Genomic DNA, 17,140 nt, shown 5'->3' with positions numbered 1-17,140 from the left:
TGGTGCCTGCTGCCTCAGTGGGATGATTTTCTGAGAGCCTGGGGAAGCAGTTGAGTCCTGGGCACCCAGGGGAAAGTACCTGCCATCTCACCTTTGTTTCTCCAGAAAAGGCTGTATAGATGCTGTATTTCAGCAACTGCAGAGACCTGAATGAACCTACAGTGGAAACCGTTAAGACTGCAGACAGAAATCACGAACTGAAGAAAGGTGTGCTAGAAACAACAATCTGAAACAAAGACTTATCTTTTTATTTTCATGAGCCGTCAGCACTTCATCTCTAGCTGAGCTGCTTCAAGATTGGCTGCCCCTCTCTTGCTGTTGCTTCTTCACCACGTCTTCTGTGACTAGCCTGGTTTCTGGCTCACAGCACTCTGATTACTAAATGTATCATTGCAAAGAACACCCTGACCCTGTTCGCTATTATTTACTGTTCTTTCCTTTCTCTTAGTTGCTGCCCAGACATGGTTGACAAAATACATGGCAGTTTGATTTTACTTGTGCAAAAAAAACCATGCATTCAGTTTAATAGCATCCTACCATTTTGGGACAATACTCATCTAGGCATGAGGAGAGTATTCCATCACACACTTAATTTGTGCCTTTTAGATGGTGGACCTGCTTTGGGGAGTCATCGCCATAGAATTCCAAACCTCTGACCTGCTATTGTAGTCACAGTATTTATTTGGCTACTCCAGTTCAGTTTATGGTAAATGCTAACCTCCGAGGTGTTGATAGAGGGGGATTTAGTAATGGTAATACCATTGAATTACAGGGGGTGATGGTTCAATTTTCTCTTGTTGCAGATGGTTGTTGACTAGCACTTGTGACGCGAATGTTATTCTAGTCACTTGTCAACCCAAACCCGAATATTCTCCTGGCCTTGCTGCATTTAGACATGGACTGCTTCAATAATCAAGGAGTTGCGAATGGTGCTGAACATTGCGCAGCTATCAGTGAACATCCTCACTCTGACCTTATATTGAAAGTAAAGTCATTGATGAAACAGCGGAAGATGGTGGTGCCTAGGGCACTACTTGGAGGAACTCTTGCACTGATGTCCAAGAACTGAGATTCTGAATCATTCAAAAAAAATGATGGCGATGCATGAATGCATGTCTTGATTTGTTTGGTTATTTCATTTCTGGTTGTTACTGTAATTGAATTAAGAATGACCCATACCACAGGCAAGGGTTGTTAGAATAGGCATGCTTGCAAGACTTGCTCTTAACGAGTTTTCCATGCTGGTAAAGATTGTGTAGCGATCTCAAAAAGTTTTAGGTTCATGAATGATATTTGATTAAGAGTCCAACTGACTTGGTGGTAAACTGTGAAATATTTAGTTTTCTTTGCTCATTTGTGATTATCTGACACTGTTTATGTTACTGGCATAAGCACAAGGCTAAACAATAATTAGTATAATTTATAAGCTTATAGTTGACACATGTAATCAGTGGCTGAAATTTCCCAGCCATTCTCGCCGGTGGCATCTTCAGTCCCGCCAGCGGCGAATTCCCACCACAGATTTCCTAGTGATACGTGTGTGTGTGTGTGTGTGTGTGTGTGTGTGTGGGGGGGGGGGGGGGGGGGGGGGGGGGGGAGAGGAACAGCGGTTGCATCGAGCATGAAACCCCATTACCACTGGCGGGCTCAGAAGATCCTGTCACTGGCCAATAGTGCCGTGCCGCCACAAAACGGACGTAGAAAATCCCACCCAATACCTTGGGATCAAAATCGCAAGAGAACCGGTGAAAAGCTATCTGTTTCTATGTGGTAAATAAAATCATTATGTAGGCTGTGCTCTAGGAGGCTCCCACAATGACTATTACTTAACTGCATGACACTGGCTGAAAAATGTTATTGCACACTTGTCAGCAGCTGCCACAGTTTGAAGTTATTATTTGTGCCATTAGCAAAGATTTTAATAACAGTATCCATCTGGTCATTAGTTAGATTTATTAGACCATACCTTAAATGGACTTGTAATTATGACAGCAATTTTTATAGAGGCTGTTCACTGTTTTGAGGGATGTGCCAAGTAACTAGCTGTGGGAAACTAACTCAATTCCATGAAATTTGTTCACTGTTGGAACTCTTAATTGTCAGTAAAAGTCATATGGTGGCAGGCCAATGCATTTAGTTTTGGCATTTTCTGAATGATTACAATGTTTATTTTGAGGCTGACAATATTGTACTTATTCATGACCCAATTTAATAGGTAAAGTCACAAGAGCATGGGTACGTGCAGAAGTCTTATGTGCAAAAGAAAAAGGCTGGATAAGCTTGCCTCATCCAACAAAATGTCAAATTATAATTCTTTGTGCAATTCTTCCAATTCTTAAGCTCCTGATTTGTTCTTTGTCATAATACATAGTACAATGTTGTAAGCTATGTGAAGAAAAATGATTGAGTAGTTTTACAATAGTGCATATATTATGCAAGAGCTTAATTTCAGACATTCAATCCATTTGAACCAAAATTACAAAAATACTTCATTGTTGAGCCCGTAGCATGATAATGATGTGATTTATTTCATTTATTGGCTCATTAATGAAAATTATCCCATACCTAAACAAAACAATAAAGGTAATATAAACGCTCAGTCACTGGAAATCAACAGCGCAATTAGAAAATGTTAATTCTGTTAAAAATTATGCTGAGGATTTCTAGAGACAGGATATCATTACTGCACAGTTCTTTCCATTTTGATGCATCTAATTTGTTATCTTACAATGAAAAATTCAGCTTTGAAATTTGAATGAGAATCTTAAATATCTTGTGCACTGAAGTTATTAAAGATAGTTGGTAATTTTATGTTAATTCTGTCTTTTATTACTGACATTGAAGTCCTATGGCACGGTGGTTAGCACTGCTGCTTCACAGCGCCAGGGATCCGGGTTCGATTCCTGGCTTGGGTGACTGTCTTGTGTTGAGTCCGCACGTTCTCCCAGTGTCTGCATGCGTTTCCTCCAGGTGCTCCAATTTCTTCCCACAAGGCCCGAAATATGTGCTTGTTAGGTGAATTGGACATTCCGAATTCTCAGTGTACCTGATTAGGCGCCGGAATGTGACGACTCGGGGCTTTTCTCAGTAACTTAATTGCAATGTTAATGTAAGCCTACTTGCGACACGAATAAAGATTATTAATAACTCAAGTTATTAATTTGGTGAAAGGATGGTGAACATTTCAGTTATGGTTTCCATTTTAGTCACTTCAAGCAAATAGTAAGGGTTTGATGTCTGACTGAAGCCTAGTCATGATTATGGATTAAGGAGCTCCAAATGTGGACATTTGAACTTCTTTATAGTGTTACATTAGGTGCTGAAAGGTTGCCCCGACAGCAGCCTTTCAGGATTTAAAAAACTTTTCATCTGTCTTATCCTGCAGGCATTGATTTCTTGCTAGTTGGAAAGCTGTAGGTCGTCTTCTGGCATCTTCCTCAAGTATTCATGCTTGAGTATTGGCAAAGCATGCAGCAGAATAGTCAATATAAAGGGCATCATAACAAAGCCCATTCTGCCCTTGTCCGACATTAACATACATGGGCCAGAATGTTACATGTCTGGGCTAGGGGCGTGGCCAACCGGAAGGGCATCATATCTCATGAGATATTATGAGATATATCTCAACGTCATTGCGCATGTCCACAATTTTGAGGGTGGATGCATGAATCGGCTGCATGCCTGCTGACAATTAAAGAGCCAATTAAAGCTGTTAAAAGTCCTGTCGACAGTGAATTCACGCTGCCTCTGGGTGGGAACCCATTGCCTTTTTTGCACTTCCTCATCCAAGGGTGGATAAAAAGATCCCAGAGCAGCAGTTTTTTTAGGCTGGAGTTCATAACTGTGTGAGCAGAGTTCAGCTTGAGCTTCCTAGTTACTGCTTAGCATTTGGGGCGTGATTTTCAACATTACAGGACTACCTTGGAAGATTTTCCAAAAGGATTGGAGGACAGTGTTCCATCATTTGCAAGGCGCTGGTCATCTGCATCTAATCCAACAAGGATTAGGACAAGGTTTAGGGCCAGTAGGGAGCCCAAGGCAGGAGGGGATGCCAAAGATACCACTATACTCTAAGCACACCAACTACCTCCAGATCTCCGAGGTCCAGTGCTGCAGGAGACTGCACCTCCCCAGGTATACACTGACATCAATTAGCGACATGGTAGATCCTGAAAATGTCTCCAGCTGCTGGTAACTTTGAAGGTCACAGCGGCCTTCAACTTCTATGCCTCAGGTTCATTTTGGGGCTCAGCGGGTGATCTGTGCAGTGTCTCTTAATCAGCCATGTAGTTATAGAGTCATATATGTTTACAGCATGGAAACAAGATCTTCAGCCCAGCTTGTCCATGCCACCCAGTTTCTATCACTAGTCCCACATTTGGCCCATATCCCTCTATACCCACCCTGCCCATGCAACTGTTTTTTAAAGGAAAAAACTGTACCCGCCTCTATCACTGCCTCTGGCAGCTCGTTCCAGATGCTCATCACCCTCTGTGAAGAAATTTCCCCTCTAGTCTACTTTGTATCGCTCTCCTCTCACCTTAAACCTATGCTCTCTAGTTCCAGACTCTTCCTTGTGTCAAGCTAGTGGCAGATATCATCTTCAGACATGTCTGCACTTTCATTTATTACCAGACAGACTGAGGCAGCCAGGCGGAGAGTGCATGACATTTTGCGGTGATATCTGGGGTTCCTCTGCATCCAGGGTTTTATAGAGCAGTGTTTTTAAAACTTCTTTTCCCAGGACTCACTGTTACCAACCAGTCGGCCGACCTTTGCAACCCATGTCGGCAAACATCCATGACACACCATTTTCGCTTAGTAATTGCAGCTTTTAAATTGGTATTTTGGGGCAATAGATTTCCAACTATGAAAAAAACAGATGCAAACCAAAATATTTCAAAAAGATGAGAAGAACATACGTACGTTCCAACATCAATAATATAAAGATTTAAAAAGAGAATTGAAGATATAAAAGAGAGAACTTGCAGTGCAAATTCTGATTGTAAAACTTTAATTCTAGTTTCAAATCTCTGCATGACCTCGCTTCCTCCTGGTCTATGCAATTTCCTTCAGCCCCAAAACGTTGCAAGATAACTGCTATATTATTTGCTATACTACTGTAGATGATGCCCAGGCTCCAAGCTCTAGAATTTCCTCCATAACCCTCTGATTCTCTCCTTTAAGACACTTGTTAAAACCTACCTTTTGACCTGGCTATTGGTCATCTGCCATAATGCTGGTTTAAGAGGTTTCACATTTAAGTGTGCTTCAAATGCTCACAAAGCACTTGGGAAGATTTATGTTAAAAGGTACTACGTTATTGTTCCTGCATTGTACTTGTTCATATATAAAACTTCAATAATTATTTACTACCCTATCAAGTCACAGTCTGATTATTTCATTTTTTCTTCTTGTCAGACAAATTGAATACAAAAGTAGGGAGGTTATACTTCAGTTGTACAGGGCAATAGTGAGACCACATTTGGAGTACTGTATAGTATTGGTCACCTTATTTAAGATGTAAATCTTAAGATAAAGATGTAAAAAGGAAGCAGTTCAGAGAACATTTGCAAGACTATTACCTGGAATGGGAGGGTTGGCTTATGAGGAAAGGTTAGACAGGCTAGGCTTGTATCCACTGGGGGTTAGAAGAGTAAGAGGTGACTTGATTGAAACATACAAAATTGAGAGATCTTGACAGGGTGGATGTGGAGAGGATCTTTTCTCTTGTGGGAAAATCTAGAACTAGGGATACAGGGTTACCTATTTAAAACAGATGAGGCAAGATCTTTTCGTTCACAGGGCCGTGAGTTTTTGGAACTCTGCTTTCAACACCTTTTCAGGAAGAGTCTTTGAATATTTTTATGGCAGAGGTGGACAGACTCTTGGTAAGAAAGGGGGTAACAGATTATTGGGGGTAGAAGGGATGCAGACTTGAGGTTACAATCAGATCAGCCATGATCTCATTAAATGGAAGAGCAGGCTCAACAGACGGAAAGGCCTACTCCTGCTCCTTGTTTGAATGTAGGAGACCAACCACATATTTCTCATGAGTTAAATTATGTTGCAGTTTCTTGTAAGCTGGGAAGGGTTGTGGGAGTTGGGGTGGGGTTAAGAGGAAGAAGTGAAGTGGAGGAAAGACGTATTTAAGTATTGCACACCAAAAGTACTTTACACCTCCACTACAGTCTCAAGAGAGGATACATTTGACTTCAAATTATACATTTATACACAGGGATAAAGTTGAAATTCAAAGCCATATGGTTATAGGTGATAATAGTTTGGATTTCTTTCTAAAACAAATCTTTAATCCCAAGAGTAACTTTTGCTCAGTTCAATTCTGCAAAGTTAACTGCCACACTATGGAAGCAGGTGGTGATTGACCAACTAATGTCATGAAGCCTCACCACCATACACAGTTACATATTTGCTCCATATTCGTGTTCTGGCTACAGACAGCAAACTGTGCTTTGCACCTGCCTGCTCTCAGAACAGCTGACCCCATTATAAATTAGGGTCAGGTCAATTATTTACAGTATAAACTATGGGAATCATAGTGGTGGGGAGAAGTAGAAAAAGATGTGGCACTAGTACGTCCATTAAATGGGTTTTGCAGAAACGACACAAAAAGTAAAAGATTATTGGCAGTCAAAAGAATGAGGAATGCAAAAACAAAGGCTAGCAAAACTCCGGCTGAATAAAAAAATAAAGAAAAATTAGAGGCATGTTTTAGAAAGCAAAGCATTCTCTCCCCTCCCACTGGATGGATCAAAAATGAGGGATATTAGCAAAGGAGTAGGTGGCAGGTGACATCAGTGCTGGGAGAGTTGCTTTTATTGACTCAACAGGGTACCTTGGCCAGAGGAAAGCAATACGCTTAAATTTGCAGTCAACGTGACCACTGCGAGTTAGATCTCACAGCAGATCTAGATGACTATGAGTCCGCAAGAAAAGCTTCCCTGTTAAGGTAGTTCCTTAAAATGTCTTTGACCAGTATCACATGACAACTCATCTACTTCCTTAGCTAATGACATGCAAGATGTATTGCTGTTACAAGATGCACCGTAGAAACTCACCAAGGTTCTGTCAACACCACCTTCCAAACCAGTGACGTATAGCATTTAAAAGGATGAAGGCAGCAGATGCGTACGAATGCCAACACCTGCAGGTTCCCCTCCAAGTCACATACCATCTTGACTTGGAACGATATCACTTTCACAGTCGCTGGGTTAAAATCCTGCAACCTCCCCCCCACCTCAAAGCACACGGACTGTAGTGGTTTAAGGTGGCGGTTCAGCACTACCTTCTAGGGGTGGCAACAAATTTTGCCTTACCAGCGATGCCCACGCCCCACAAATGAGTTTTAAAAAGTCTTTCCTTCAGATAACTCGAGAATAAAATTACTGGCAGGAAAATGCCTGAAGGGGGTAAATCCATTCTGGAGTGAAAAGTCATTGAACACGGGCCACGATTTTGAACCACCTTGGTTATCAAACTGGGGTCATTTTCCTCCAGGAAAATAGGTTATTGGCTCAACAGATGTGTTCTCCACAATTGAATAGCTTGCTGACACAAAGTACGCAAGGAAGGCAGCCAAAGACCTTGAAACTTACCTCAACAATACCAGTAGAAGGAAGGAAGTGATTTGGAAAAATTGTACTATATCCGAGCGTTAATTTTAATGAATCAATTTTTTATTTTTCAGAATGTTCTGTGAATATAAATGCACTTTCTGAATATATATATATATATATATATATATAATTATATATAGATCTTGTTTGCTGTAGCATTCATAGATCCAGAATTCAATTAAATCCATTTAGAATCCTAAGAGAGCAAGATATGTACAGTAGAAAATGCAACCCAACATATCAAGGGACTGTATTTTGTCTGAAGCTCTGTGTATGAGTGGATTTGATTGACTGTAAATTCACAAAAGCATCCAAAAGATCTGAAAGCATCCATGCCTTTGTAACCTCGAGATTCAACTATCCCAAAGCACTCCTGTCTGGCTGCCCACATTCTACCCATCATAAGCCTGAGGAAATAAGAAATACTCAGCAGGTCTGCAGGAAGAAACAGAATTAATATTTTAGGTCTATGACTTTTCATCAGAAGATTAAATATTCGTCTCCATCTTCTCTTCGGCAAACTCATCTTCAACTATCTCCCAACATTCTGGTTTGAGTTATCTGGTCAGCTGGGAGTACTGAGACTACATTATTCAAGATCACAAAAAGATAAAATGACCTGCTGCACTGTTGCAGATTCTATTGAAACAGCTTTTCTTCCAGCTGCATGGTCCACTCTCATAGTTCAATTAACATATGTTCCTTCATAGACATTATTTATTTGGCTGATTCTTCTTCCTGCGCTTAAAGATTGCACCCGATGTACCACAAGGGTTCCCACTGCTGATCACCATCCAGGAGTTACTCTCTGGACATTCGGTGATAACAGGATCGGTATCAGCTGCAAGACCACCAAAGGTTCACTCATAAAGGCTGAAGGATGAGCAGCGTGTCATTTGGGTGAAAGTACCTGATGTGAAATTAGGATGGGAAAAAGCACACAAGTTAATCTGTACCCTACCCAATGGTACTGCAGGTGTGCCTTCATCACATGGACTGCATTGGTTCAAGAACAAGACCCACCTTAAATTTATCAAAGTCAGGTAGCAGTCAGATTATTTGACTTGAGCCCATCAGAACGTAGTCTACATCTCTTTGCACCCAACGTCAAAAATGCACTTTCAATGGGGTTTGATAAATGTCAAACAGGAGCAGGAAGCTTAGCTGATTATATCTCCCTCAACAACGCAAAGGATCCAAAAAGATCCAATTGTTGACATCCTACCCATTGTGCATTGTTAAACACTGGAAATCAAGATCAACGCAGAATCTTCCTGCACTCTGAAACATGATAATGTGTCGAAACTCAAAATACTTACCTTAATTGAAGTTGCAGGTTGGGAATTGCAAATCTCCGAGGCCTTGGGCCTTCTGTTCATGGCCTGGCCGGAAAGTGGACACATTTGTGCAGCAAGTGGTACTTTTTATTCTTCAGGCTGGGAACTGGCACTGCGCACATGCGCAGAAGGAAGCAAAGAAGTGAAAAGTCCTGAAAAAAAAGCTGATCAGGTGACCTGAAGGGGCCCACTATTTCAGAGGAGTCTCAAACCAGGGAATGGAGCAGGAAGAAGTTCCTGAAGGAAACCTCAGGTGAAGGACAAAGACAGGGATGAAAATGAGGTCCCTGAAGTAAAGACAAGAGTAAGGAACCAGGAAATAGGCGGCCAAAATGAAAGACAGCTTCAGGGATCAGACTTCAAGCAAAGTGGGCTCGAGAAGTCTAGAAGAACCAAGGGGGCAGCCTAAGGTTGGTAATTCCTGACTGCAGGCTATGGAGCATTGGTGTTCCACTTGGGTTGGCCGAGGATCATAGATATCATAGAATTTGCAGTGCAGGAGGCCATTCGGCCCATCGAGTCTGCACCGGCTCTTGGAAAGAGCACCCTACCCAAGGTCAACACCTCCACCTTATCCCCATAACCCAGTAACCCCACCCAACACTAAGGCCAATTTTGGACACTAAGGGCAATTTATCATGGCCAATCCACCTAACCTGCACATCTTTGGACTGTGGGAGGAAACCGGAGCACCTGGAGGAAACCCACGCACACACGGGGAGGATGCTCAGACTCCACACAGACAGTGATCCAAGCCGGAATCGAAACAGGGACCCTGGAGCTATGAAGCAATTGTGCTATCCACTGCAGATAGGTACTTGTACGGTGATGTTTGAGAATATGTGGACATCCAGAGGAAAGGAACCTCAGAAGGCAAGATTGAAACCCAGGAGGTGGGTCCTTGTCGAAGTTATCCGAGTGGGAGTGTCATTTGGAGTGGATTGCAAGGAGAGTTCTTTAAATGTGGAGCCTGGAAACCCTTGTGAGAAAGATGGAGGGTGTGATTCTCTGTTCCAGGGTCTAGGTGTGCCTGCCAGCTGAGAATCAGATTTTCATTCTGCCACTAGGGGGAGGGTCAGGGAAACTGAATTCCATTTATGCAAATTGACCTGTATGCTGTCCATGTGCATCCCACCCGAGTCCCTGTTCCCCAGGCGCAAGATTCGCTGGGGTCAAGATTGCCGCCTCACAGCGCCAGGGACCGGGTTCAATTCTAACCTTGGATGATTGTCTAGTGTTGAGTTTGCATGTTCTCCCAGTGTCTGCCTGGGTTTCCTTCAGATGCTCCGGTTTCCACCCACAGTCCGAAGATGTGCAGGCTAGGTGGACTGGTCGTGCTAAATTGCCCAGGGATGTGTCAGTTAGGGGTTTTAGGAGTAGGAAGGGGAAGTGGGCTTGGGTGGAGTGCTCTTTCAGAGGGCCAGTGCAGACTCAATAGGACAAATGTGCTACTTCTGCACTGTACGGATTCTATGACTGACAAGCTGAAGCAGCTTTTCAGCGCTCCATTCACGCCAGACTTTCATTCCAGCAAAGAAGATTGTGGCTAAAAGAACTGCACCATTCTTCCTTGATGCGGGCATCCTCAGGATGTTGGACATACTGAAGAGAGGAAGGACACCCTCTCTCCCAGGGTGAGACAACCTACTATCACAGCGTCCCCAGTGAAGGAGCACAGTTTGTGCTCCATCTCCCACTGCCTCCCCCGCTCAAAATATTGTGGCCCATGAGAAGAGTCCCACACGCACTAGGGATCATCTGGACAGAAAGTAGTATAAATATAAGAACTAGGAGCAGGAGTAGGCCATCTGGCCACTCGAGCCTGCTTCATCATTCAATGAGATCATGGCTGATCTTTTGTGCACTCAGCTCCACTTTCCGGCCCAAATACCATAACCCTTTATTCCTTTATTCTTCAAAAAACTATCTATCTTTATCTTAAAAACATTTAATAAAGGAGCCTCAACTGCTTCACTGGGCAAGGAATTCCATAGATTCACAACCCTTTGGGTGAAGAAGTTCCTCCTAAACTCAGTCCTAAATCTACTTCCCCTTATTTTGAGGCTATGCCTCCTAGTTCTGCTTTCACACGCCAGTGGAAACAACCTGCCCACATCTATCCTATCTATTCCCTTCATCATTTTATATATGTTTCTATAAGATCTCCCCTCATCCTTCTAAATTCCAATGAGTACAGTCCCAGTCTACTCAACCTCTACTCATAATCCAACCCCTTCAGCTCTGGGATTCACCTTGTGAATCTCCTCTGCACACCCTCCAGTGCCAGTACATCCTTTCTCAAGTAAGGAGACCAAAACTGAACACAATACGCCAGGTGTGGCCTCACTAACACCTTATACAATTGCAGCATAACCTCCCAGTCTTAAACTCTTAGCCAAGTTCCAAACTCAATTTCTGTGCGGGCAGGGACTGTTAGCAAGGTGAGACTTCCCTTGACCATCCAAACCCCCCAAACTACATGGTCACCCTGGATATTAATGCTCTGCCACCCACACCCAGTCCACCCTCAACCAGTCTACCCCCCGCACCCTGACCCAACCCCTTCTACATGTAGACACTGCAGCACTGTTTACATCAGGGACTTGCACTCGGCCCTTGATGTGCAAAGCCTAACTTCACCACCATCCCTGCAAACAGGGGTATGGTAACACAACTGGTGACAGCGTTGGGCTCTGTGACCCCTATCTTGGTTCTCCCAGTAGGGTCTACTGTGGGTGCTCCCATTGAGTGAACCTTGTGCCTTACTGCAAGGACGGTGGCAGCTGGTTGTGTGGTTCAGACATGTGGCTCTATGGTAAGAGATTGGTGAACACCTTGTACAGATGGGAGTAACTGAGGGATGTATACTGTTAATGGGAGATTGGCTGCAGGATATGTGGAGCACGGTAGCATAGTGGTTAGCACAGTTGCTTCACAGCTCCAGGGTCCCAGGTTCGATTCCCGGCTTGGGTCACTGTCTGTGTGGAGTCTACACGCTCTCCCCGTGCGCGCATGGGTTTCCTCCGGGTGCTCCAGTTTCCTCCCACAGTCCAAAGATGTGCAAGTTAGGTGGATTGGCCATTCTAAATTCTCCTTAGTGTGCAAATGTTTAGGTGGGGTTACCGGGGTAAATGGGAGGGGGTGGAGGTGTGGGCTTAAGTAGGGTGCTCTTTCCAAAGGCCGCTGCAGCCTCAATGGGCTGAATGGCCTCCTTCTACACTGTAAATTCAATGAGCCTAGGTGTAACACAAAAGTTGTGGCATGGAGCTATCCAGGTTTCCTGGGTGGCCACAGAACCCAAACGTGTACCAACGGGGCATGGTTGACCTGCAGGGCCTAGAGCAATCGTCTGATCATTAGGCGGCTAACTCTAACAGCCTGACGAGTTAAACTGAGAGTGGTTGTGTGCCAGGGAAGGTTCCTGCAGCCACCAGGGCATCAGACTCGTGTATGTGTCCAGTAACTTTCCTCCACAATTTCAAAAAACAAGTTAGGATCTATCAAGCCAGATTTCCCTCAGGAATCTGACCTGTCCAGTATTATCAGCTGGGATCGTAACAATGAACAAACAGAGGAAAGGAAGGAAGTAAAGAGTTTTACTCATATTTTTAATCCACAGGTGAGGTAAATAGATGATCCTGCTCTTTTTGAGTCCCCTTTTACCTCTCAGGACAGTAGGTTGGTGGCTGAGTGCAGTCATCTCTTCTTGTTGCACGGTAGCACAAGTGGATAGCACTGTGGCTTCACAGCGGCAGGTTCGCTTCCCCACTGGGTCACTATCTGTGCGGAGTATGCACATTCTCCCATGCCTGCGTGGGTTTTCTCCGGGTGCTCCGGTTTCCTCCCACAATCCAAAGACGTGCAGGTTAGGTGGATTGGCCATGATAAATTGCCCATAGTGACCAAAAAGGTTAGGAGGGGTTATTGGGTTACGGGGATAAGGTGGAAGTGAGGGCTCAAGTGGGTCGGTGCTGACTCGATGGGCTGAATGGCCTCCTTCTGCACTGTATGTTCGATATTGCTAGATTCAGTGCTTAACATGCCTTAAAAATTCTTCAAAAATTAAAACAGGGTAGATGCAGAAAATCAAGAAGTGGTGGAAGCACTCAGCTGGTCGTGCAACATCTGAGCCAACCAAAGCACGGTTAGAATCATCAGATTAGGCTGGCACAGTGGTTAGCACTGCTGCCTCACGGTGCTGAGGACCCAGGTTCGATCCCAGCCCCGGGTCACTCTGTGTGGAGTTCGTACATTCTTCCCGTGTCTGCGTAGGTCTCACTCCTACAACCCATAGATGTGCAGGGTAGGTGGATTGGCCATGCTAAATTGGGCAGCACGGTAGCATTGTGGATAGCACAATCGCTTCACAGCTCCAGGGTCCCAGGTTCGATTCCGGCTTGGGTCACTGTCTGTGCGGAGTCTGCATATCCTCCCCGTGTGTGCGTGGGTTTCCTCCGGGTGCTCCGGTTTCCTCCCACAGTCACAAAGATGTGCAGGTTAGGTGGATTGGCCATGATAAATTGCCCTTAGTGTCTAAAATTGCCCTTAGTGTTGGGTGGGGTTACTGGATTATGGGGATAGGGTGGAGGTGTTGACCTTGGGTAGGGTGCTCTTTCCAAGAGCCGGTGCAGACTCGATGGGCCGAATGGCCTCCTTCTGCACTGTAAATTCTATTAAATATCTATGAAATTGCCTCTTAATTGGAAATTTTTTTTAAAGATAGAATCATCAGATCCATGCACTGATGTGTGTTTTTATAAATTTCAGAATGATTCTTCATGTTTTCCTCGTGGCCTCCAATTAAAAGCACCCAAGAATATATCCAAAAACTGGAACTCCAATATATAATTTCATCAGAGCTTTCATTTTGCCAACAAGAAAAATTCACAATATCTCAACATTTCCAACTGTAGGCATGCATCGAGATAAGCAATGCCAAGCATATACTATGAAATCAAAAGGGCAGGATTTCAAGATAGTAATCTTATCTAGGTTCAGGTGACATTAAGAAATGTTATAGCTTTATTCTTTTGCTTTATGATGAAGCCTGAACACCTCAATCAGATTACAGTTTTACAACGTGCTCAGTTTTGTTGTTCTACAATTGTGGGAAGAATTGAGTCCAGCATCAGCAAACTGGAATTATGTTTTTTTTTAAAAAGGAGGAATTCGGAGAACAAATTAAACTGTGTAAATAGCAACAGTAAAAGCTATGTGAAGCAGGCATTGAATTCTCTGTTAAAGCATCCTGCAGAAAAAAACATTATTTTTTGCCATTGTAGACCTCTGTACTTCAATTCATGACCAGATTGAATTGCTCACTGACATTTCACTCTTTGAACAGACGATCAGACTCAGAAAGGTTTTTTTTAAAACCTGAGACAACAGTTCAACCAAGAAGATAATTGTATGGTTTACTTATCAAGTGGTAAAAATTAAAGCAAAACTGTAAAAATAGGCTTGGAAGAACTGTATTGCAAATAGCTGTAAAAACCCAAGTCAAAGCAAGTAATTTATAAAACTACAATTTTCGTAGCAGCACATTTACCTTCCAGATATAATGGGATACACATCATAAATCTACATCCACAAGATCCAAAAGTACAATTAAACTTGCACTTATCTAATATTGAGGCGAGCAAGGCAGGGAAGTGAGAAAGAACAAAGAATCAATGGTCCTGGGGGTGGAGTCCAGCAAACCAAGAACTGCCAGCCAAAGTTCCATGAACAACAGTGCCACTGGGAAGGTAGCAGCTGCTGATGCCAGCGCAACACCCGCTCAAGGTCTCGAATCGTTGATAGATCCCAGGACACAGGTGAGTGTTGGCAAGTGAGGTCCAGGGGTGGGGTTTGTAGATGGGTAGAGACAGGGTTACTTGTCATGTCCCTGCATTGCAAGCCCATGCCCACTGTTGAGTTAATACCAGCAGCAGTAGCAGAGGTCCTTAAGTGGGCATTAATTGGCCACCTAAAGGCCTCAATTTGCAATAAGGTGGAAGGCAGTCTACAGGTCTTCTTGCTATGGACATAATCGTGGTGGAGGCAGGAAGATGGCAGAGTCCCCACCTGCCACATTCCCATTTGATGAAATATTTCTGCCACCAATCAAGCAATGGGGGAGGGCAGAAGATTCTGGCCATCATGTCAACATAGTAGGTGACTGAAAACTGTACCATGACAATGGTTTTGAGAAGGTTTTATTTTATACAGGAAAGTAGGCTTTAAAAAGGAGGAATTTCCAGATTATGAGGTTGAGGCAGCTACGGTATCATTCCCACCCAGAGGAGATATAAACCAGGTCGCAAAACACCAAATAACGTCCTGAAAGACTGATTCTGGTTCCTTCTACCTTTTCTGGCATCTGAAGCACCACTGATCACTCCTTTCCCCTTCATAATCCATCTCTACTATAGTGTGGTCTCATGCTTGGATTCATCCTTGTCCCAACACAGCAAGTACATCTGTTGACAGTCACTTTTATCCCATTGATAATTTCTATGCACCATTATCCAAAGATGTGCAGATTAGGTGGATTGGCCATGATAAATTGCCCCCAAGTGTCCAAAGGTTGGGTGGGGTTATGGGAACAGGGCTGGAGATTGGGTCAGGGTATGGTGTTGCTTCAAAGGGTCGGTGCAGACTCAATGGGCCAAATGGCCTCCTACCGCACTGTAGGGATTCTATGATTTACAAGCATGGAATCAGTTTCCATATGCATTACAACTTACACCCAGCTTTACTCCTCTTCAATTACTGCCAGAAACTCCTGTAATTGTCCAATATTAAACAACACGCCCAAAAATCTATTCTTGATTATTCAAAATTCCCTCTCTTTTGTTATCAATCACACCCATTCTTAGAATCATAGAAGTTACAGTGCAGAAGGAGGCCATGAGGCCCATCGAGTCTGCACCGGCTCTTGGAAAGCACACCTACTGAAGGCCACGCCTCCACCCTATCTTCTTAACCCAGTAACACCACCTAACATTTTTGAACACAAAGGGCAATTTTGCATGGCCAATCCACCTAACCTGCACATCTTTCGACTGTGGGAGGAAACCGGAGGAAAACCAGGCAGACAGAAAACGTACAGGCTATGCACAGACAGTGACCCAAGCGGGAACCAAACCCAGGTCCCTGGTGCTGTGATGCAGTGCTAACCACTGTGCTACCATTGTTTATGTGCATTAGACGTGATTTCATTAAACTTTCTGGCTACCCTAATAGCCAACCTTGACATCCACTTGGACCCAAGGTTTTTTTTTTAAACTTCACAATTATCCTCTAAACCCATACTCATCCCTTCCACTGATGAAATCTTAAAATCCCACCTTCACTTCCCAAGATTCGCACATTTAAAACAGAAAAAACTGGAAACAACTCGGTGAAAAACATCAATCAACGTTTCAGGATTTGACCCTTTGTTAATACTAATCTTGAGAAAAAGCCAAAAGCTTGAAACATCATCCACAGATGTTGCGTGATTGTTGAGCATTTCCAACGTTGCACATTCCTTGCTTTGGCTGCATTTTGTTTGCTTTTTAAAAAAAATAACAGTCTCTGAGCTACCCTGCCCATCTCCAATTGTCAGCGACCCTCGAACCTTGCAACAATTGCACCCTGCAACAAACCATCACCTCTGCTCTTCAGTTCCTAATGACTTAAATCCTAATCTTCATGTTCAAATTCTCCTATGGCTTTGCTCCAACCTAGCTGAGCAACTGTTCCAAGTCACACATCCACAAATTCCACTGTGTTACAGCTTGATTTTTCTATCACTGGAGACCAATCATTTGAGTACTGTGCAATAATTTCACATACTAATGTTCTCCCAAATACTGCGCAGTCTCTTTCTCCAGACTTCAAAAGAATTCCTTCTCTTCGGTGACCCCTGTTATCTTTGACATATTCAATGGCTGCAGAAATTAGATAGAAATAGGAATGAAAATATGCTGAGTAGTTATGATTCTATGAATTAATAATAATCTTTACTAGTGTCTCAAATAGGCTTGCATTAATACTGCAATTAAGTTACTGTGAAAATCCCCTTGTCGCCACACAACGGCGCCTATTCGGGTACATGAAGGGAGAATTCAGAATGTCAAATCCACCTAACAAGAACGTCTTTCGGGACTTGTGGGAGGAAACTGGAGCACCCGGAGGAAA

General features: G+C 43.5%; 1 protein-coding gene across 3 annotated transcripts in view; it reads right to left on the bottom strand.

The window, feature by feature from the left end:
- LOC119975267 (D-glucuronyl C5-epimerase-like) overlaps positions 1–17,140 on the bottom strand; it is a 116,183-nt gene that overhangs the window by 49,562 nt on the left and 49,481 nt on the right. The gene's annotated exons all lie outside the window — the stretch shown is intronic.

This window comes from Scyliorhinus canicula, chromosome 12 (genome assembly GCF_902713615.1).
Source record: "Scyliorhinus canicula chromosome 12, sScyCan1.1, whole genome shotgun sequence".
In the NCBI taxonomy this organism is placed as follows: domain Eukaryota; kingdom Metazoa; phylum Chordata; class Chondrichthyes; order Carcharhiniformes; family Scyliorhinidae; genus Scyliorhinus; species Scyliorhinus canicula.
This window is presented reverse-complemented; position numbering and strand designations above follow the sequence as displayed.